We start from the raw sequence: 22,702 nt of genomic DNA on the forward strand, positions 1-22,702 counted from the left end.
AAGAAACTCAAGCTGTGCAAATCATTTTACACTCTATGTGAATTTCTGGAGGAAATACTGAAAACATATTTAAATTGCACCACAGGAACTGTGAGTACATTTAATTTTACATTATAAAAGCATCATTTGTGTTTCTTTGAGAATAAAACAGATTCAGGCCAAACAAACCATTCCGTAATTCAGTTTGGAACACAGTGGCTTACTGTAAGATAAATTCTAGCCAAAATAAATAGGCGAAGAGAAGCAACAAAGGGCCAGGTAGTTTATTTGAGTGCAACTCCCGGGTGATGTTCCGCGGTCTGGGTATTACAGGCCAGAGAAGTTACACCCGGTCAGGGAGGTGGGGGCTTATAAGGGGTTAGGAGGGGGAGGAGTGGGCAAGCTATCCTAGGGGGTGTGGAGAGGTATGCTTGGCTAAAGGTGACATAATAGACAACTAGAAACTTTTTTTCCTTCCAAGACGGAGGAGGCTGACATCCGGGTCTTAGTTGGCACATCAGAAGGATGGAATTCAGAAAGAGCTGTCCCCTTTCCGTATAAGGCATGGACCTTGGGGTCTGGTCTGTTCTCCCCCTATGGCATCTCTCTGTTCTGTTTGCATGTCCTTGTTTTTCCTTCCTCTAGCCTAACACTTACCAACTGAAGAAATTCCCCCTCAGGCCAAAAACAAACTCTGCCTAACATACTGTTCTTCAAATCAATAGCACCCTCAGCAAAGCTGGGGTCTGTGGCTGCTTGTGTTCTTTCTGCAGTGAAGGGGAAGTATCCACACTGTCCTATGAAGGAAGGAGAGTTGGTTCCTGATGGGGCAATGCACAGAGTTACTTTGTGCACCTCAATGTGTTAGTTTTGACCCTCTGAACAATGTTATCTGGTCTTGGAGTTGGAGGCATTCACTATGAGCTTGTCCCTGTAGGTAAATCATAACTGCTTAATGAACCGGTGAGAAATAATTAAATAAACCAGTTAAATGACCTTTCTACAACTCAACTTCACCTATGCAGCAGTCTCTAAAAAGAAGAAACAACGATTAAAGTTCATACACTGTGTGCTCTAAGAATATGAAATGAAAGCCATTCATTTGCTTTGCAGATTGTTTTAATTGATTAAAATTTATCCCTGGGGCGTATGTATGAGGAAATGCTGTAGTGTGATATTTAAAGTCTGTTAATCTCTCCATGGTGGCCTAGTTTTCCTCTATTTTGAGAAGGGGGAGAATTGACACAAGTCTTTTCAGGAAAAGTGACTTTGTTGTCTCCAAAATGGAAAATACAATTGGTCTTACAACATCAAACATCAATTCAGTCAACAGGATGGGACCGGAACCTTGTAGAAAAACCTGTATAAGGGTACTCGTGTGTATTCATTAGTCTAGAGACCTGCAGGAGAATTCATACACAAGGCCGATGCTTCAGAATATTCATTACCTAACTGTGGGAAAGGAAAAAAAAGTCATTCACATGGTGCTTTCCTGTGGTGTTTCTGTGTGGCATCTCTTCCTACACAGCTCCAGAGAGCTTGTCATCTGATAGATTTCTAAATATTTTAAAGTAATTTCCTCCAAAAGTGCATGATTTATTTATTTCAAATGAGGATTCGATGACATGTTTTTGACATTATTATTTGCATTTTGAGTTTATCATTCATTCATTTATTGCTTTCATTAGACATTTAATAAGGCATTGCTATGTCTATCATATTTGATATCTGGAGCCAACTGTTTTTCAACACCACCCACCCACCAGGCATTTCAACATCATGTTCAGTAATAATGATGAAGTGAAACAAATATAGACATATAACTCAGGTTTGCTCTTGCCAAACAAAAGTATTAGAGAATGCGGTTTATATTTTGTTTCACTCTTTTAAACTTTAAACATAAATAAAAACTCCAAGTGGTATATGGAGCCATAGAATTGAATTCACTCAAACTCAGTTTCTTTTGTCTCCATAATCACTAGGTTGTTCTTGTTGATTTCAAACCTAATACTGAAATACAGAAATGGTAGTACCACAGGGGTCAGAGATGTAAACTGTGTCTGAAGCATGTTCGGATGGTTCCTAATGCTGAGCACACATCTCTGAGTCCCCAGATGTTGAAGGCAGACTATATAACCGAGATTTCTCCAAATCAACTTCCATGTAGATGACAAAGCTTATTTAAAAAAATAATAAAAATTAGCTGATTTTGAAGCATACACACGTGTATATTTACATTATATATAAACATTACATAATTATCCATATGTGCTTACATATGCTATTGCTAGTTAAATCTGAACAGTAACTGCAGCAATTTTTTAGAAGTTAAACAAAAGAAGGATCTTTGGGGATGGAGTATTTTGTTGATACTGTTTAAAATTGCTGGAATGTCATGATAAAAAACAGCAAATTTTTCCCCTTTTTTTATTGGAGCAAAATATGTCACCTATACCATCGTAACCAGTTTAAGTGTACAGTTAAGTGGCATTAAGTACATTCACATTGTTGTGCAACCATCACCATTATCCATCTCCAGAACTTTTACATCATCCCAAACGGAAGCTCTGAATGCATTAAATAGTAACTCCCCATTCCTCCTTCCCCACAGCTCCTGCCAACCATCATTCTACTTTTTGTCTTTATGAATTTGACAACTACGGTCTCATGGAAGTGGAATCCTATGATGGGTTTCTGTGTCTGGCTTATTTCACTTAGCTTCATGTTTTCAAGATTCATCCTTATTGTACATGTGTCAGAATCTCATTCCAATAAGACTGCATAATATTCCATTGTGTGTATACACCACGTTTTGTTTATCCTTTCATCTGTTGATGGCCTTTTGGATTGTTTCCACCTTTTGGTTATTGTGAAAGATGCTGCTGTGAGCATTGTTATAAAATATGTTTGAATCAATAAAGCAGACCAATTTTTTAATTTGCTTGAATACCTGTAAATCTCCACAGTGCTCTCCCTTACCATCTTCACCTGCCAGCCCCCCACACTTGGCATGCCACCGTATTGAGGCACAGTGAAGTTAGGAGAAAGAGGACACTGAGGGAGATAGGAGACTCAGATTGTTGCATCAACTCTGTGGCTGTGTGATCATGGATATCATAGCTAAGTCTCTCTATCCTCAGCACTAGAATGAGCTTGTTTGATGAAATCTTACGTACTGCACACTCCAGCTTATGGTTTTATGAGTGTAGGCAACAATAATGTCAGTGGGACACAACTCTATAAAGCACTTTTCCCTCTAAGTATCTCTCTTACTCTTAACAATGCTCTGAGGTAGGTTTTCTGTCATTTTATGTCATTCCCACCCTATGAGGACAGTGATCCTTCCATGTTCTGTTTATTAATGTCTTCCAAGACATTAATAGAACACCGATGGGTCATAAAAGGCTCAATACATTTTAGTTAAATGAATGGTGATATAAATGGAGTTGACAGGTATTGACATAACTTGGATCCTTTACCTAGTAAATAATGCCTGTTCTGGAACCTGGTTTGGCAATTCAGGTTGGAATTTTCACCACTCCATTTTGATATATTGCACTTCCAGCTCTAGGAGCAAATACTTTAGTGAAGTGCCTTGTTGAGGATTTTCACACTCATTATCTCATTCATCTTTACAGTCCCCTCCAAAGTATAAAAAGTTGTTCCAGTTTTATGGTTGTTCCAATTTTACTGAGCTCAGAGAGTTGCAGTGACTGGCCCAAATAGGTGAGTGGCGAGCTGGGATTTAGATCCTAGGTATCCAACTCTCGAGGAAGGCCTTATAAATACATTATCACAGTGAGCAGATTCTGCTACTTGAGAAAAAGGAATTAGAATTTAGTTTCAAAAGAATTGCAGAATAACTTTAGCAAAGCTATAGGAACAGTTGAATAAGCAGGAAATAAATGGGTCTAGCTGTTCAAAGAGGGCTTCGAAAGCCTGAAGCTGCTAGGGAAGTACGGGGCTGATGCAGTAACCCCTGAGAGGGAGGTCAGTGTGGGCCTTGTTTCACTATTTCAGGGTGTACTGGTGGTTACTGTTTGGTTCAGCTGTCTGTTACAAAGGTTTACAGGCATATAATTCCATGTATACACCAAGATTAATCAGTCTCTGACAAGTTGATTCATAGTAGCCAAATCATAAGAGAATGACTCATAAGTCAGAGTTAATTTATGGTAGGAAATTCACTTCACCAGAGACCTACTAGGACTGGCCAGTGACACAAGTGCAGTGGGGATTGTGGTGGGGGTGAGGGGGTGGGAAGTTCCATGCTGGAAGTTATTTAGCTCATGAGATAAGGTAAAGCAAATGATTTCTTCCTGCACATTAAATATCATCAAAGAGAATTGTTATCCTTTCTTGTATCTGTCTAAAGACCTGAAGTCAGTCATTTAAAAATATCATCTCCTGTAGCTGCTACAGGAAAAACATTCATCCTTACCTTCCTCTCTCCTTTTTAATACAAGGATGACATTCTCATTTGAACGCATTTTCTCATGTTACAATTTTGAAGTTTATACTTGCAAAGCCACTTCAGATCACTGAAGGTTGGGAGTCAAAGTTCCAACTTTGATGTTTAAGTATCAGTCTTGTCAATAATTTGATAGTGGACTTGAGCAGGGCATTTGTATAGATAGGCCTAAATTTCTTCATCCTTATACAGAAGTGCTGGAGTTGGTGATAACAAAGATCCTTTTCTGCTCTAATGGACTATAATATATTTAAAACTGCCAATGATACATATTTATTTTTAAAATGAATTTTCTGTGATGGATCTCTGCTGTTTTTTGACTGCCCAGCATCTATTTATGTTGTCACTTGGTTCAGTTGGAAGAAGAGACTAGGGTGGATTCCTTATGTAGATTTTTAACAAACCTTTGTTATAGACCGAATGTGTCTCCCCCAGATTCATACGTTGAAATCCTAGCCCCTAAAGCAAGGGTATTAGGAGGTGCTTTCAGGAGGTGATAAGGTCATGAGAATGGAGCGCTCATGAATGGGACTAGTGCCCTTTAAAAAAGGCACCCCAGGAGCTCTCTCACTCCTGTGCCCTGTGAGGGCACAGTGAGAGGATGGCTGCCTGTGAACTAAAAAGCAGGTTCTCTGTAGACACCAACACTGCCACTGCCTTGATCTTGGAGTTCCCAGCCTCCAGAACTGTGAGGAATAAATGTTTAAGCCACCCAGTCTGTGGTATTTTAGCTAAAGCTGCCTGAAGAGACTAAGGCAGCCCTCTTGTTTGCAATCCAGTCACCCGTCCCTGCTTCTTCTCTGCTTAGTGGCTGAATTAATGGAGACTGAGGTTCTGACCGACATCTGTCTCCCACAGCCCTGAGGTGCTCATGTTGAGTGCTCTGTCGCGGATGTCACTCCTCCCTCTGCTGCTCACTTACCCTACAGTGCTGGCAGCTCTTCTCTGTTCTTTTCCTCCTGTTTACATTGTCCTTGCTAGTTATATATTTTTGCAATGTCTTTACCGTCATTTTAATGGGGTTTCAGAAAGTAAAGGAGATAAACATATGTATTCAATTTGCAAGGTTTAAGCTGAGAAATCACCTTTGTAATATTTGATTAAGAGGATGAAATGGAAAATGGTGGGGAAAATTATTTTGGCAGTCATGTGTGAATAAATGGAGTGGAATAGGTCAGGTACCAGAGACAGGGAATCAAAGAAGGCTGTTTCCATAAGTATAATATAAAGCAATGAAATGGGGGTTTCCTGATGAGAACAGCTTGATTCCAAAAGTTATATTTGGGGGAAGAATAAAGTAGTTTTTAATAACTTTGAAGGTACTGAATAACCATGGTCAAAGAGTAGAGAAATTGAAGTAAACTCCATGAGTTAGAGCTGGTTAAATGCTGTTGATGGGACTCAGGACGACTGTATTAGGGTTAAAAGGAAGCCAGGCTTATAAGAATTGTTGAAAATTTTAACTCTGAAAGGAAAAAAAATACATTCGTGCAGAGATGAAAGGCAGAGGAATTCAGAGAAGGATTTTACTTTTATTTTGAGGTGGATGAGAACAGATCTGAGCATCAAATCATGAAGAGATGGATTTTGGTACGTGGGAGGAAGTGGGTATTTGGAAAAAAAGCCTCCTGGTTAAGCAACCCAGAGCTCTTGTCAAAGCGTGTAGTTTAGTGGTGCCCCAAGGCTGGTTTGCTACAGGACGCTTTCTGAGTGTGATGGATGCATGGCCTTGATGGAAAGCTGTTGCGAACACTTGGAATCATCTCCCTTCTTCCTGGCGGGTCACTGTTGGGTCTGCCAACTAGTACCTGCTGTTAAAGTCATCGGAGCTACCATATTAGGTTCTTACAAATAGTTATGTTATCTAAACTCTATTTCTTATACATTATCTTACAAATAGTTACATATCATCTAACCACATTTCTGCTCCTCTAATAGAATTTTGAGGGGATTCTTATTAGTTTTAATTCTTAATGAATCCAATTTCAGGATCTGCAAACTCATCCTTGAGCACATGAGTTCTAAGGTTACAAGGGCCATCTGTGGGCCAAACCCTGTCTAACTTTCAGAGCAGGTGACTGGCTGCTCTCCCAATCCCCACTAGGCTTTTGTGATTTAGGATCTACATATCTTTGACACTTCATTTTGTGTTTAGACACTTTATTCACATATCAAGGTCTTGCTTTATCATTTAAAAAACCTCTTGAAAACTTTTTCATAAAATCATAGCATTTTAATGCTGTTACAGTTACCTTCTGGCTGCTTCGAGCTTCTGGAATTAATCTTTTGCTCTTTCCCTGATCCCTGTGAAAGGATATCTTTCTCTTGGCATCAGTGTATTCTAACTTTAAAGTTGGATGTTTTGTTTTTTCATGTCTGGGTCTCAAATGTTTCAGCGGGACCGAGGTGTTTTTGTAGTGTCATTTTTATTATTTTAGGGTCCTCACACTGCAGAATATTGCTTTGTCAGCTGCCGCCATGGGTATGCTCACAACAGTAAACGTAGGTTGGGTCCGAAAATTGGCACAAAAATTAAGAAATTGTAACTTCTCAGGGGAAATGTGGGGGAAACTTGAGATGTACGAATGGGAAGTTACTTACTGGGTGACTTCTTTTGAGAATGAAGAATTGTTATCAGCCCTAGAGAGAAAAATTGACCACCAAGTGTATAGCAAAAGGTGTTTATGATGCTGATGGGCAAAACAGTAGTTTGCGATGGAGTGATTGGGAAGAACGACAGAAATGAAAACACTTTTCAGCCAAGGAACTGATTAGGGACAATAAATAAATACAAAAGAGTGTGTGTTGTGGTTTGAACTGAATAGATTATTAATACAATAGGAGACAAGGAAGTGGCTGAACCAGAGAACAATAGGGTACGTGAGAGAGCTAGCATATTGATTCATAAATGTTTACTGTTCCTTTTTTCTTGGAATTTTTAAGAAGTGAATTTGTTTTTATTGATGGGTAGTTACCGTTGGAAAGTATTGAACTTTAGCTTGTTTACATAATGGGTAGAAAAGAGAAGAAGTATTAATATAATTGGAATCGGAGGGAAGCCTGTATGTGGTGTGGTTGGGAGCAAACCAAGATGTTTCTAGAACATGTTTTAAATGCGTATAATTAAAGGAACTTCAGAGTAAGGCTAAGTGACCAGACCCTCAGGGATTCATCGTTTTCCAAGTTTTCTATCAATGAAGAAGTCTTGAATTATGTATTTCTGAATGGGCATGATAGGTTGAGATAAGAAGCAAAGAAATGTTATAAGGTAGTAACTCATTTTCCTTTTCTTTATGTTACATCTATAGATGTGTAAAACAGCAGTAAGAGTTTCTAATGATAATAAAGGAAAATGAACAACTACCTTAGACTGACATACTCTAGCCAGTGGCAGTTTTAGTCTGTCCATCTTCAGCTTGGAAAAAATGAACAGTTTTATTAAGTGCTCTGAAAAACTGAAAATAAATTTCAGATTCCTGTACTTCCTTTTAAAGCTATCTGGATATCTGAGCAGCCACGCTTAGATTCACAAACATTCCGTGTTGCACTGGATGGGAAATGTGCTTTGAAAATGAAACAGAATTTAAAGATGAAAATGAAGAATCTCTCTCCCTACATTTCTGAACATAAATAGCTACAGTTTTTAAATGAAATCTTTCCAACCGAAGCTTGGAAGAAATTTAGATGTTTGGTTGTATTGTTATTAAGAGCCAGTAGGTTTTACTTAACCTGATTTCAAGAGTGTATGTGCACTGATTTTGGATTTTGGATTCTGTGGTTCTTTTTGTGCTGTTCATTTCTATAAAGTATCCTGTCAGTTAAGCTAGAAGTACCAAAGAAATGAGGTAGGGAAATATCACTTTTGCCTGGTAATAAAATGCCCCTGTTGTATATATTGAGTTGAAAAAGTTATAGGAAAGCCTGTGAGTGGGTCAGAAATGAGATACACATAGAGGAATAAAGGGAAACTGTCAAATGTAATTTAAAAGGAAATCAAATTCTCAGATGAACATAAGCATCCAGAAAGGATGTGATTAAAAAACTTCCTTCTATAAGTAGATCCTCAGAATATCTTATTTTAGGGTGCCATGATAAAACATATAGGTATGTGGATCTGTGTGGGTGTGTGTGCATGCTTAAAGTTATGAAATAAATGGACAAAACATTTACATTATATCCTAAGATTATATTCTGATTATATCCTAAGAAAGCAAAGTAATAATAATAGGTGATCCTCTCAAGTGAAAAAAAATTTTATTTATTTTTTATTAAGGTATGATTGATATACGCTCTTATGAAGGTTTCACATGAAAAAAACAATGTGGTTACTACATTTACCCATATTATCAAGTCCCCACCCATACCCCAATGCAGTCACTGTCCATCAGTGCAGCAAGATACCACAGATTCATCAAGTGAAAAAATTTTAAACAGTAAATATATAAAGGAAATAAGCAAAACTTAGGCTTAATATAAATACCCAGTAAGAAATGAACTTATAATATTATAATTGATGACTTACCAGAATTGAAGATTGGCATGGTCCAGTTTTAGTAATGTAGGCCAGTGAGCACAACTGGTTATAACTTCCTGCTTTTAATGCTAAGTCTGTAGGTTTCATTTCTCACCTGGGCCAGGTAGCTATACCTTATGGACTATTTGGTAAATGGCTTTGTAGCATAGCTCTGTACTATAGCCAGATATGAGCTCTGGATAACCAGGCTGTGACTATCTTTGCACATATACTCCAGGATGTTCCTGCTAATGCATCTTGGCACTATTGAAGTTCCAGAGTGTAGACAATGACCTTGCCTGAACTGAAGAGTATAAGGTTCTGTCTTTGGATAGTGGTACAGATAAATTACCAGTGAAATCTGTATATTGTTTTGTCAAGAAATTACTTTCTACATGGTATATATAACTTGCAGCAGAAGCAGGGAGTGTTAACCCTTAGTAAGAGTCCACTCTGTAAGCAGTGCTACTTTTTTATCCAGTTAGTTCCTCATCTCCATCTGTCAATGGAGTTCAAATTACCTACCTATTTCTCTCTCTATCTCACCAATTTAGGACTATATAACGAGTACTAAACTCCACTAAGGATTGAAGGCTGTAGAAGTTTCCTGTACATTCAATGTAAGCATATACCAAGATGCTTTATGTCAGTACCAAAGAATTACCAATCTCTGAAAAGCCTAGTAGTAAACACAGAGTCCTGAACAACTGCATTTTTATTATTATAACTACTGTGCAGAAGTCTTCTGTCTTCAACATGCTTTTCAAAATGCCCACTACAGTTGCTAATGTCTTTATGACGAGTCTCACTATTTGTATGGCTTCTCAGTCCTTTGACCTTCTTTAATCTTAATATCTGCACTGTGCCTCTCTAATGTCGGGTTGGAGAACAGCTTTGGCAAGCTTGAAGGAAAGGCCCCATCATGACAGGGTAGGTCATTCCCCTTTTCTTTCCTCATTGATTTACAACCAATCAGGCATCTATAACTGATTTTTTAAAAGTGCCTCTGCACAGCATACGAGGACACCCAAAACAGGCATCCATCTGCACCCCTGCAAATAGGTGGATTGGACTATGGAAGGGGCATGGAGTGAAGGAAGTGATGGCAGGGCCAGTGGTGGTAGAGAAGGTGGCAGCTGGTCTGGCAGTGAGCTAGCATGACTTGTCTGGCAGAGGAGTGGAGCATGAAGGCAGTGAGTCAGGGGTCTACTTGGTCATGTGCAGTGCACCTATAGAGACCAGTTGCTCTCTTTGATGAGAGACCACAGTGACTGGGGGGAGGGAAAGGAAAGAAAAATAGGCAAAGAGAACTGAAGGAAAGCATGTTCTGTCTTCTGTGGACTGCTGCATTCCTTCCACTTGAGGATTCCCCTACCAAATCCCCAAGTGCTGAGTACATACTTCCCCCTGCAAGACCAAACGTTTATGATATAACACCACCCTCTGGAAAACAAAAAGGAAAGCTCCTCATTCCCAATCTGTTGAACTATTAGAGTCAAAGTAAATAAAGCCTTACCTAAATAACAAAGGTGTTCACTACATCAAATGTGACAGCAGAGGCACTTCTCATAAAATACCGTGACAAATCATGGCAATATGGTATTACAAAAAGAAAGTAAAAAATTTCCAGCAACCAAACCCAAAGACATCATAATCTATCAGATAAAGAATTTAAATTAGCTGTTAAGAAGAAACTCAATGAACTACAAGAAGACTTAGGCAATACAGTGATCTCAGGAATAAAATTAACAAATAGAAGTACTTTACCAAAGAGATTAAAATTCTAAAAAAGAACCAAATAGAAATTTTGCAGGTGAAGAACTCAATGAATAAGATGAAGAATGCATTAGAATTCATTGGAAATAGAATACATCGGATAGAAAAGACAATTAGCAAACTCAGTGATAGAAATACAGAAATGATTCAGGTGGAAGAAGAGAGAAAACTAAGAGTTTTAAAAAGTGAAGTAGGCCTATAAGAACTAGATGATGCCATAAGAATAATGGGTATTATAGAAGAAGAGAAGGGAGAAGGGAGCAGAGAACATATATTGAGATAAATAATAGCTGAGAACTTCCCAAATCTGAGGAAGGAACTAAATATACAAGTCCACAAAGCTAATAGAGCACCCAATTATCTCTGTGCAAAAAACCCCTTCTCCAAGATACATTATATTAAAACTGTCAAAAGTCAATGATAAAGAATTTTAAAGGCAGCAGGGGAAAAAAACCCCTAACCTACAAAGATACCCCTGTTACACTTCAATAGATTTCCCAGCAGAAACTCTAAAGGCCAGTAGAAAGTGGAATGACATGTTCAGAAAACTGAAGTTAAAAATTTCCAGCAAGAATACTCTATCCAGCAAAGTTATCCTTAAGTCATGAAGGAGAAATAAAAGCTTTTCCAGACAAGCAAAAATTGAGGGATTTCAACACCACAAGACCTGTATTACAAGAAATGTTGAAAGGAGCTCCTCAAACTGAAATGAAAATATGAAAGTACACAAAATTCTGATTAAGGGATAGAATTAGAATACTGTAGCTCTTTGTTTTAGAATTGTATATTAAAATCTCATCTATAGCATAAACATCAAAGGAAACCATTAAAATAACTCTAGCTACTACAACTTGGTAATGAAATCATAGCATAAAAACAGATAATCTGTGACATCAAAAACCTGAAAGGGGAAGGACTAAAAGATAGAACCTTCATAGGCAAATGAAGATAAAATGCTATCAGAAAAATTATTTTATCAGTGAGATTTTTATGTAACCTCATGGTAACCCCACTCCCCCAACCCCCCACAAATCTATAGCATAAACACAAAACATTAAAAAAGGAGGGAATGAGAAAATCACTATGGGAAAGCACCAACTTTACAAAGGTAAGCAGAAACAGAAGGTAAAATAAACAATAAAGAAACAAAATAACCAGAAAATAAAAGATAAAATGGCAGTAATAAATCCTTACATATCAATAGTCACCGTAAACGTAAATGTATTGAACACAACAATAAAAAGGAACAGAGCAGCTGGAAGGATAAAAACAATACCCAACTATAGTCTGCCTACAGAAGACTTATTTTAACTCTAAAGACACATACAGGCTCAAAGTGAGTGGAGGGAAGATAATATTCCAGGGAAATAGAACAGAGGAGTAGCCATACTTGTATCAGACAAAGTAGACTTCAAGTCAAAAAGAGTGGTAAGAGACAAAGGTCATTATACAATGATAAAGGGATCAGTACATCAAGATATAACAATAATAAATATATATGCTCCTCACACCTGAGTACTGAAGTATATTAAACAATAAACATATCTTAAGGGAGAAATAGGTGATAGTACAGTAACTGTAGAGGACTTCAGTATCTCACTCTCAGCAATGGATAGATTGTCCAGACAGAAAATCAACAAGCAAACATTGGAACTGAACCACAATTTAGAACAAATGTACTTAACAGCCATACACAGAACATTCCATCTAACAGAAGCAGAACACACATTTTTCTAAAGTGCACATGGAACATTCCCCAGGATAGATCATATGATAGGTCACCAAACAAATCTTAGCAACTTTAAGAAAACTGAAATCATACCAACTATCTTTTCTGACTGCAATAGTATAAATACGGAAAACAGTAGAGGAATGTGAGAAGATCTACAAATATGTGGAAACTAAAGAATGCACTTCTAAACAACTATTTGCTAAAAGAAGAAATCAGAAGGGAAATAAATTATCTCAAAACATTAAATGAAGACATGGCATATTAAATATTCTGGGATGCAGCTAAAGCAGTTCTGACAGGAAAAAAACTAAAAGTGACAAACCTTTAGCTAAACTAAGAAAAAAAGAAAAATCAAATAAAATTACAAAAAGGAGACTTTACAACTGACACTACAGACATACAAGGAATCATGAGACTACAATGAGCAATTGTATGGCAACAAATTACATAACTTAGAAGAAATGGATACATTTCTAAAAATACACAATTTACTGAAACTGAATAAAGAAGAAATAGAAAATCTTAACAGACCAATAGCAAGAGATTGAATTAGTAAAAACAAAACAAACAACAAAACCCAAAACCCTAACACCGAAAACTATAGGACAAGATGGCTTCACTGGAGAATTCTACCAAACACTTAAACAAGAATTAACACCAATAGTCCTCAAATTATTCCAAATTGTTGAGGAGGAGAGGACATTATAATCTCATTCTATGAGGCTAGCATTACTTTGATACCAAAATCAGATAGTGATACCACAAGAAAAGATAACTAAAGACCAATATTGCTAGTGAATATAGATGCAAAAATTCTCAACAGAATATTAGCAAACCAAATTCAAGAACACATCAAAAGGATTGTACACCATGTCCAAGCAGGATTTATCCCTGGGATGCAAGGATGGTTCAACCTATACAAATCAATAAATGTGATACATCACATTAATAAAATGAAAGATAATTATATTATCATCTCAATGGGAGCAGAACAAACATTTAACAAAATATAACATCCTTTCATGATTGTTAACAGACTGGGTATAAAAGGAACATACCTCAACATAATAAAGGCCATATGCAATAAACCCACAGCTAACATTATGCTTAATGGAGAGAAATTGAAACCATTTCACCTAAGATCAGGATCAAGACAATGTTGCCTGCTCTCACCAGTCCTATTCAATAGAGTCCTGGAAGTCCTAGCTGGAATAATTAGATAAGACAAATATAAAAGACATCCAAATTGGAAAGGAAGAAGTAAAATTGTCATTATTTGCTGATGACATGATCCTACAAACAGAAAAATCCCAAGGAGTAAGTCTATAAACTCTTGGAATTAATGATTTTAGTAACATAGCAGGATACAAAATCAAAGCATATAAAACAATTTCACTCACTTACACTAATGAAGAAGCACCTGAAAAAGAAATAAAACCATCCTATTCACAAAAGCACCAAAAACAATAAAATACTTAAGAATAAATTTAACTGAGGAAGTGAAAAATTTGTATAATAAAAACTGTAAAACTTTGTGAAATAAATCAAAGAACACATGAGTGAAAAGTCATCCTCTGTTCAAGGATCAGTAGAATTAATATTTTTAAAATAGCAATATTAGCCAAAGCCATCTACAGACTCAATATAAAGCCCATTAAAATACAAAAGGAAGTTTTCAGTGAAATAGAAGAAACTGTCGTAAAATTTGTTTGGAATCAGAGCCTGAATAGCCAAAACAATCTTGAGAAAATAAAGCAGAGGTATCACACTTTCAGATTTCACACTATACTACAAAGCTATAGTAATAAAAACAATATAGTACTGGCATAAAAATAGACAAATCAACCAGCAGAACAGACCAGAGAGCCCAGAGTTAAACCCTGACATATATGGCCAGTTAACATTCAACAGGGAGCCAAGAATACCCAGTGGGAAAGGGTAATCCTTCAACAAATGGTGCTGGGGAAACTAGAGAAACACATACAGAACAATGAAATTGCACCCCTATTTTACATTCAGGAAAATCAATTCAAAATGGATCAAAGACTTAAGACATAAGACCTGATACCATGAACCTCCTAGAAGAAAGCTCAGGGAAAAAGTTCATTGATACTGACTGGTCTTGGCAATAATTTTGGGGGGCATGATGCCAAAAGCACAAACAATATATGAAAAAAATCAACAAATATACAGTATACTCAAAAGCTTCTGCAGAGCAAAAGAGGCAATTAACAAAATAAAAAGACAACCTACAGAATGGGAGAAAATTTTTGCAATCCATAAACCAGATAAGGAGTTAATATCCACAATACATAAAGAGCTCAGTCAACTCAACATTAACAAAAAAAACCAAATTAATATGATTAAAAATGGGCAGCAGAACTAAATAGACATTTCTCCAAAGAGACATAAAAATGTTCAACAGGCACATGAAGAGATACTCAACATTACTAATTGTCAGGGAAATAAAAATCAAAACCACATTCAAAGGTTACTTCAAACCTATTAGGATGGCTATCATCAAAAAGACAAAGAGACAACAGTGCTGGCAAGGAAGGATGTAGTGAAAAGGGAACATTTATATGTCATTGATGGGAATGTAAATTGGAACAACCACTAGGGAAAACAATATGGAATTTCCTCAAAAAATTAAAAATAGATCTAATGTACAATCCAGCAATCCCACTTCTAGCTATATATCCAAAGGAAATGAAAACAGGATGTCAATGAGATATATGTACTCTCATGTTTATTGCATGTTTATTCCCAATAGCCAAGATGTGGAACCAGCCCAGATGCCTATGAATGGATAAAAAAATACATGATTCAAATACATGACAGAATATTATTCAGCCCTGAGAAAAGAAGATATCTTCCTATTTGCAACAACATTTATGAACCTGGAGCACATTATACTAAGAGAGATATGCCAGACTGTCTGATATCAATTATCAAACCTATAACAAGTAGTAAATAAGCCACTGAGATCTAACATACAGTATAATGAATATAGACAGTAATATTGTACCGTAATGATGTAATATGACAAATATCAGTACATTGGCAATCACATTACAATGTATAAATGTATCAAAGTAACATGATATCTACCATAAACTTAAACAATGTTACATGTCAAGGTTATTTAAAAAATAAAAATAAAATAAATAAATGACCCTGGATTGAACAACATGAAGGACCCTATACCTCCTGTCTATTCCTTTTCTTTCTTCTTTCCTGAATGTAATTATCTGCTCCATTTCTTTAGGAGGAGCACAGGTTTTCAGACAGGAATTCTCAGTGCCTATTTGATAATCCCAACCTTGGGTGGCATTCTGTTGAGTAAGGCCATTCATTCAGTAACATTTATTTTTTCTAGAGCAGAGATATCCCAGAGACTTGTGATGAAGTCTTAATATTTCAGAAAAAACAAATAGGGACAGGTAGAAAAATAACCATCTCTTGCATTTGTTGTATACCTTCTGGCTTATATATTTGATTTTTTGTGGTTATTTCCATAGCCCTATGAAACAAACACAATCATTTTTGATATTTTACTTGGTAAAGAAAGCAAGGCTCAGAGACCTATCAAATGAGTAAGAAATGAAAGCAAGAACTTTAAAGTCCTTTTCCTTCCATGCCCACCCCATTAACCATCTTACCAAAGGTTGCTTTCCTAGGAAACTTTTCTGTAATTTTAAATAAGATGTCCACCAGTGCCACTGATAGGAAACTCTTATCACTTTAAGAGGGGAGAGAAGAATGGGTCCAGAAGCCATTGCCTATCATCTCCTATCAGGGATCAAGCAAGGCGGAAAAGGTGAGGGCTTCCATTACACCTCTGCAGGACTGGTAACATTTTCAAGTGTTCCTGAAGCCCTGAGTTATTGCTTGGCACAACTGAAGCTGTGGAGGGTAGAAAATAACACTGTCATAAATTTAAGAGTGTAAGGTCCTGTCTTTGTATGGTGACACAGATAAAAATCCCATTGTAATTTGTATATTGCATGGGTTGCTAAGAAATTACTTCCTACATAGTATAATATTATGTGTGTGTGTGTGTATATATATATATATATATACACACACACTTATATTAAAATATGCCTAGCAAATAAATAAGGCCTAGAATGTAAACAGTGACAGAAAGGTCTCAGACTTATGGCATCCCCTTGAATATATCCCAGCATTTCAAATTCAAACTATTTCTGCCTCTGTCCTTTGTCCTCTGTCGTGTCTTATGATGCCAGTGGGGACATAAAACAAGGCCTTTCAAAGACTTAGCTTAATACAGGAAAAGTTCACCTAGTGCAGGGACAATATGTATTCCAGGGAGTGGCCTATTCAAGACATGGGGCTCATTCATCTCAGGAATCTTAAAGTGCAGAGAACTTCATACTTTTATAGCATTGTTTGATATTTTAAATTTTGAAGGCTTCTATAGAGTGAATGTTTGTGTCCCTTCCAAATTCACAAGTTAAATTCTAATGCTCAATGTCATGGTGTTGGGAGGTGGGGCTTTGGGAGGCGATTAGATCATGAGGGTGGAGACCTCATGAATGGGATTCGTGACCTTAAAAAAGGCACTCTAGGGATCTCCCTCACTCCTGCCCACTATATGAGGATGCAGCAAGAAAGATGGCTGTCTGTGAGCCAGGAGCAGGCCCTCACCAGGCACTGGGTCTGCTGGAACCTTGACCTTGGACTTCCCTGCCTCCAGAGCTGTGAGAAATAAATGTATTTTTTATAAGCCACCCCCTCTGTGGTAATTTGTTATAGCAGCCTGAATGAACTCAGATATGGGTTGAAGTCACATCAACCATGTCAGCTTAATATTGGCCATGTGTAGACATCAGTCCTAATTAATAATTATTTTCCATCCTGTGTATTACGTCATAGTTCTCCCCCACCTCCTTGTCTCTTATCTGGTATCTTCAGCTAGAGTCTCCTAAAGGAACAGAATGTTCAGAGAATGCAAAATGGGCTCCAGACACGAGCCCACACATTGTTAGCAGTGTAACAGCATCAGCAAAGAGAGAGTGCAGCATTTAAATCAAATTGATTTTTTCAAATCATGAGTTATTCATTGGAAAATGGGAGAATGAAGATAACCGGAATTTTTTATCTTTTATTTAAGGAGATAGCATAATTTTCTTCTAGAAATAGTGTGTTTGAAGATAACAACCCATAGTGGCTTAAAAGCTATCTATTGGTTAGACAATCAGGTAGTATAATCTTTATTGTTATCGTAGTAAAAGTAATTATTTGCTAAAAAGGCATGAACATATTTTCTCCTTTGTTACTGTTCCCTTTCCTTACTCTTATGTAACACTTAATGCTTTTTCAAAATATTTCCACTATGGTATTTTATTTAGTCTGAAGAGATGTTTTCCAGCTCTCAAAAGGACAATATTAACAACATAAGCCTTTCATAATAAAAAGGTAATAAATAAAATGCTTGCAGAAATGAAAACATTACTAAAGATAGATGAAATTTTTAAGAAACAAGGACTCAAGCCCCTTGTCCCAGATGGTGGGATGGTTCTCTGGACCACCACTGCAATCATTTACAAACAGCTCAGTTTTAAGCACTCTTTAAGTACTGCATGTGTTTTAAGTCATTTCATCACCAAAACAGTCCTATGAGTTGTCAATTAATGATCAAAACAACCCTGGGTAGCATCATTATCTTTATTTTACAGATGAAAAACTGAGTCACAAACACAGTAAGTAATTTGCCCAAGTTACTCAGCTAGGAAGCTAGCATTTGAACCCAAGGAATCCTGAACTTAAGTTTACATTTTCTTGCATAGCTTATCAGCAGAATTTGGTTTGGAGTAGAGGAAGAATTCATCTTTGAAAAACTCAACTCAAATACTGAAAATATACTTGTTCTCATCTAACTTTAATCTCCCTTTCCCATCCTCTCTTCTTTAAGCCACACTGCTAATGTTAATGAGCCTATATTTTATTCAACCTCAGCTAGTCATTTGGGGGTAATTAATCTGAGTTTTCCACAGCCAGCCTCCCTTTTAATGAGTAAACTTTGAGCAAAGCATGCTTCCACCACTGGGTATTTGCTTCTACTTATAGAGGCGAATGAGCGGCATATATTTAGTTGCTATTTTGTTGTCCTTGTTATTGGATTCAGTAGTAAAGATGAATGGGGAAATCATTAATCAAAGTGTAACAATTCATTTTAACAGTGGATTGTGAAAACCCTGACACATACAGATACCTAAATCCATCAACAAAAGACAAACAGAGCTGATGATTTGCACAACTGACACGTAGGCACTAGTCATTCTATGACACAGTCAGTGGTATTCAAATAGAAAACTGTCAGCAAGCCATTTGCTCTTTCAGGATTGACCAGCATAAGTATTAAGTATAAAAACAGAATCAGGTTCCTTTCCCCACCTCCATTAATTTTGCTTCCTTTCTTTTTACCATGCCCGAGGATTGGGGGCATCCTTAAATTTTGTCTCTGAGTTTATCTAGTCCTAGTTTCCCAAGATCCTATAAGTTTATGGGACATCCTTAAAACCCTTGTACATGTCTCAAAGAGTTGAGTGTAGGAATGATGCACTGCTTCAGAGTACCTAAGAGTAGTTTGGGGTGCAGGATGGCCCAGTGGGTATGGCTTGGGCTTAGGGAAGAGATGGATAAGCCTTTAGGAAAATGTACACTGGAAGGCTCAGTGTCCCCAACCCCTTTTGCAACTTGCTGTGTTATGAATCATGGTGAATATATCAGAATCCTCGGAAGTTGAATATTTATATGGTAATTGTGTGTGTGTGTAGACTCCGACACTCAGCTTTGCGTGCACCGTTCCATCTTCAGCCTGCCACTGGGGAGGGCTAGGGAAGGGCTGGGAGGGAGGCACGGGGTGGGCAGGGGAGGCAGATCTGCCATGGCATGTGGCTTTTACACCCTTGTAATTTTTGCATATTATGTCTAAAGAGTGCAACATGTTAGAAAAAAAATTGCAAAAGCTTTGGAGCCAGACAGCCAAGGCCTTTGACTACAGCTCAGCTATTTATTCCTTGTCTGTCATTGGGCAACTTCTCTTCCAAAGTCTCAGTTTACTCTTTTGTGAAGTGAGAATGGCACCATCTAACCTGTAACAATATTGTGGAAATTTAATAAGATTATGTATTTAAAGGGCTAAACCAGAGCCTGGTGTGGTACAGTCATAAAATCAATGGAAACAAATTTTAGAAATCTTAAACTATACCTATTAAGCAGTAGTTTACCAAATTGAGTATCCTAACAGAATTAACTGAATAATTAAGTCGAAAGACTGAACCTGATTGATTTTAACCAAATCTGACCAATTTCCACCCATGTCAGATTCAAGTTGTTTGACAGGTGGTGGTTTTTTGTTGTTGCTGTTGATCGTTACTGATTCAGACTTAACACAAATATTCTGATAGTTACCCAGCTACAGAAATATAGCAACGTGCAAAAACCTGGTTTCAAAAATATTGGTGAAAAGGGTATATTTTTTCATGTGTTTTTATAAATAGTACATAGCAAGGAACCTTCTAAATAAGAAAGGGAGGGCATATCCTGGGAGTATTTAAGTCAATGTCAAGAGCTGAACGCAGGATAAATCCCTTGCGTCCTCACTTCTGATCACTCCCACAGCAAACCAAGGTAGGGGAACTGGAAAAAAAATTATAGAATGAAGTGATTAGAAAAAGGTAACCAGTGGGTTTTTTCCCCAGGATTATTTGTAAATATGAAATATCCTTCTCCTTTGCATCATGCGTGTGTTCTTTAATTACAAAATAAAGATGGAAGCATATGAAACACTCAAAAGAGCTCATTTATGAGTAATTCAAAAGGATCAAACAGGAGTGGTGTATGTATTATATGTAATTCACTGCACATATAATGATTGCACTTAGTGTCAGCCCATTAAGAAACATCTGCCTTTGCAACTGCCACCAGGCTAAATTATATTTGTGCCTTAGAGGACATCTCCAGTGTACATAAATAATATATATTAAGAGGTTTTTATGGATAAATTTTAAATGTGTCCTATTCTTTAGTTCCGTTGAAAACATACTCATTGCTCAAGCACATTTGATTCAATTTCAGTTTATTATGATTAACCTGTTCTGATTTTAAATCTCATCCAGCAAACTAGTGAATACCATTTTTAGCAGCACATCTTAAAATTAATTCTTTAAAAATTTATAATGAGTCTCCTCTAAATTCATTTTCTCGATGCCTTGTAGTAGTTTCTACCAAGGGTCTTTGAGAACCATTTTAATCTAAAGTTAAGTGTTACCTATCAAAATTTATAAAATGCTAAGAAAAAGCATCTCCAAAACTTGCTAACTATCCTATTGATTGTGACTAGTGGGGGCTCACATTTACATTAAAATAACATTTTGTGAGCTAGGCAAAATATTTTCCTTTATCCTTTGTTTCAAAGAATATACAGATAAATCTGTACATGAAGGGGGAGTGTTATAACTTCACTAGATGTGTCTGTCAATTTGTTACCATTGGAAGAAATCATATAGAAAGAAATGGATTTATTAAAAGCACCTGCATATGTGTATTATGATATCACAAATTATTTAATAGTAGTTAAGGTTATTTCAAATATAAAAAGAAAAAATATGTATGTTGGAAAAATTCCCAGATGGAAATCTTATAAAGGAATATTAGAGAAAAGAAGACATGCCTAGGCTCAGGCAGAGGGTATAAAATAACTGATGGGAATAAAGAGGAGGAGGGGAAAGGAGTTTTCCTGGGTTGGCCAAAGGTCTGAGAAGAGCACATGAGTGGTGACAAGGTCAAAGGAGAAGAACTGGTTTTGAGTATGGCCTCTCCCATTCACTGGTGGGATGGCTGTGGGCAAGTGGTTCAGTTATACTGGCCCTCAGTTCGTTTTTCAATGAAGAGGGAAGATTTGACCAAGGGATCTTCAGAGTCCTTTCTTGTGCTAATGATATTATTCCAACATCCAAGGTTAGGATGTGCTCTGCCTCATTGTTCCTAGTGCCTGATTATGGGAATAAAACCTGGGATTATTTTTCCTGACACCCTTCTTCTTCAATTGCAGTTTGCATGTTACCACTTGAATTGTTTCACACTACCACTGCTTTGCATAATTTATGAAGTGTTATTTTCAAGGACAATTTTGGTATTTAAATGACCTTATTTCTCAGGGAATGTATTATTCAGATATTGCTATATCAAAATTACAGAATCATAAGGTAGTAGAGTATAAAGGGCCCTTAGAGGAAACTACTGTTTAATGGAATTTTATTTCTTTTAATTTTTGATCAACACTTTATCACTCAATGTGATAAAAGCTCCAAAATAGAAATAGCTACACAAATGATCATTGAGTTGAAAATGGAAGTGTCAATTTACATACAATCTACCAATGAAGCTGATTGTTACTGAAGAGTAGTCAGCCATAATCGTCAGCAGTTCTACTTTTAACATGAAACTGGTCCTATACTACTACAGTATACAATTAAACAAAGCAGCTTCTATACATGTTTAAGACTGACTTTATCAAAATGTAACTGTCAAGTTTCTGTTTCTATATCCCCTTCGGCTTCATAATTATTGTCCCCATGAAAGCTCATATTGATTGAGCCGAGTACAAGAGGGTCTTGGGTCAGCTTTCCCCAGAACTGGACTTTAAGATGGGGAAATGGTCTTGTGATTAATGCCCATAAGAGAGTGAGGAAAGTAGGATTAGAGGAAGGAGAAGGTGGGCTTCCGTATAGTCATAGGACCAGTCTCTGCCTTTCCCATGGGCAGCCGTGGGCCTGGCCTTCAGAGTTGTCCTGAAATGATATAAGGAGGCTGTGACTTTATACTCTCTCATTGACCAAGCACCAGGTGTAGGATACACTCAGGAGAGGAAGATGTCTGGCTGAGGGTAATTCTGAGAGACTGACTCAACTGGCCATGCCAGCGGAGGGAGGCATGTGTGTCTCAGTCCAGAAGGCTGATTAATCCCCTTAATCAGGCACTAGGCCATGTCCCTTACATGGCATATCTTCTTTAATCATAGCATTAACTCTATAGTTAGCTATTATGGCTGACCTATTATTACCAAGAGGAGACAGAGGCTTAGAGAATTAATTTCATCAAGATCACACAACAGTAAGTGGGTGTGACTAGATTCTTAGCTCTCTGACCAAAGTCTGAGTTCTTACTTCTCTCTGTCTTCCAAGGTCATGACCAACAGATA

This window comes from Manis pentadactyla, chromosome 14 (genome assembly GCF_030020395.1).
Source record: "Manis pentadactyla isolate mManPen7 chromosome 14, mManPen7.hap1, whole genome shotgun sequence".
NCBI classification, from domain to species: Eukaryota; Metazoa; Chordata; class Mammalia; order Pholidota; family Manidae; genus Manis; species Manis pentadactyla.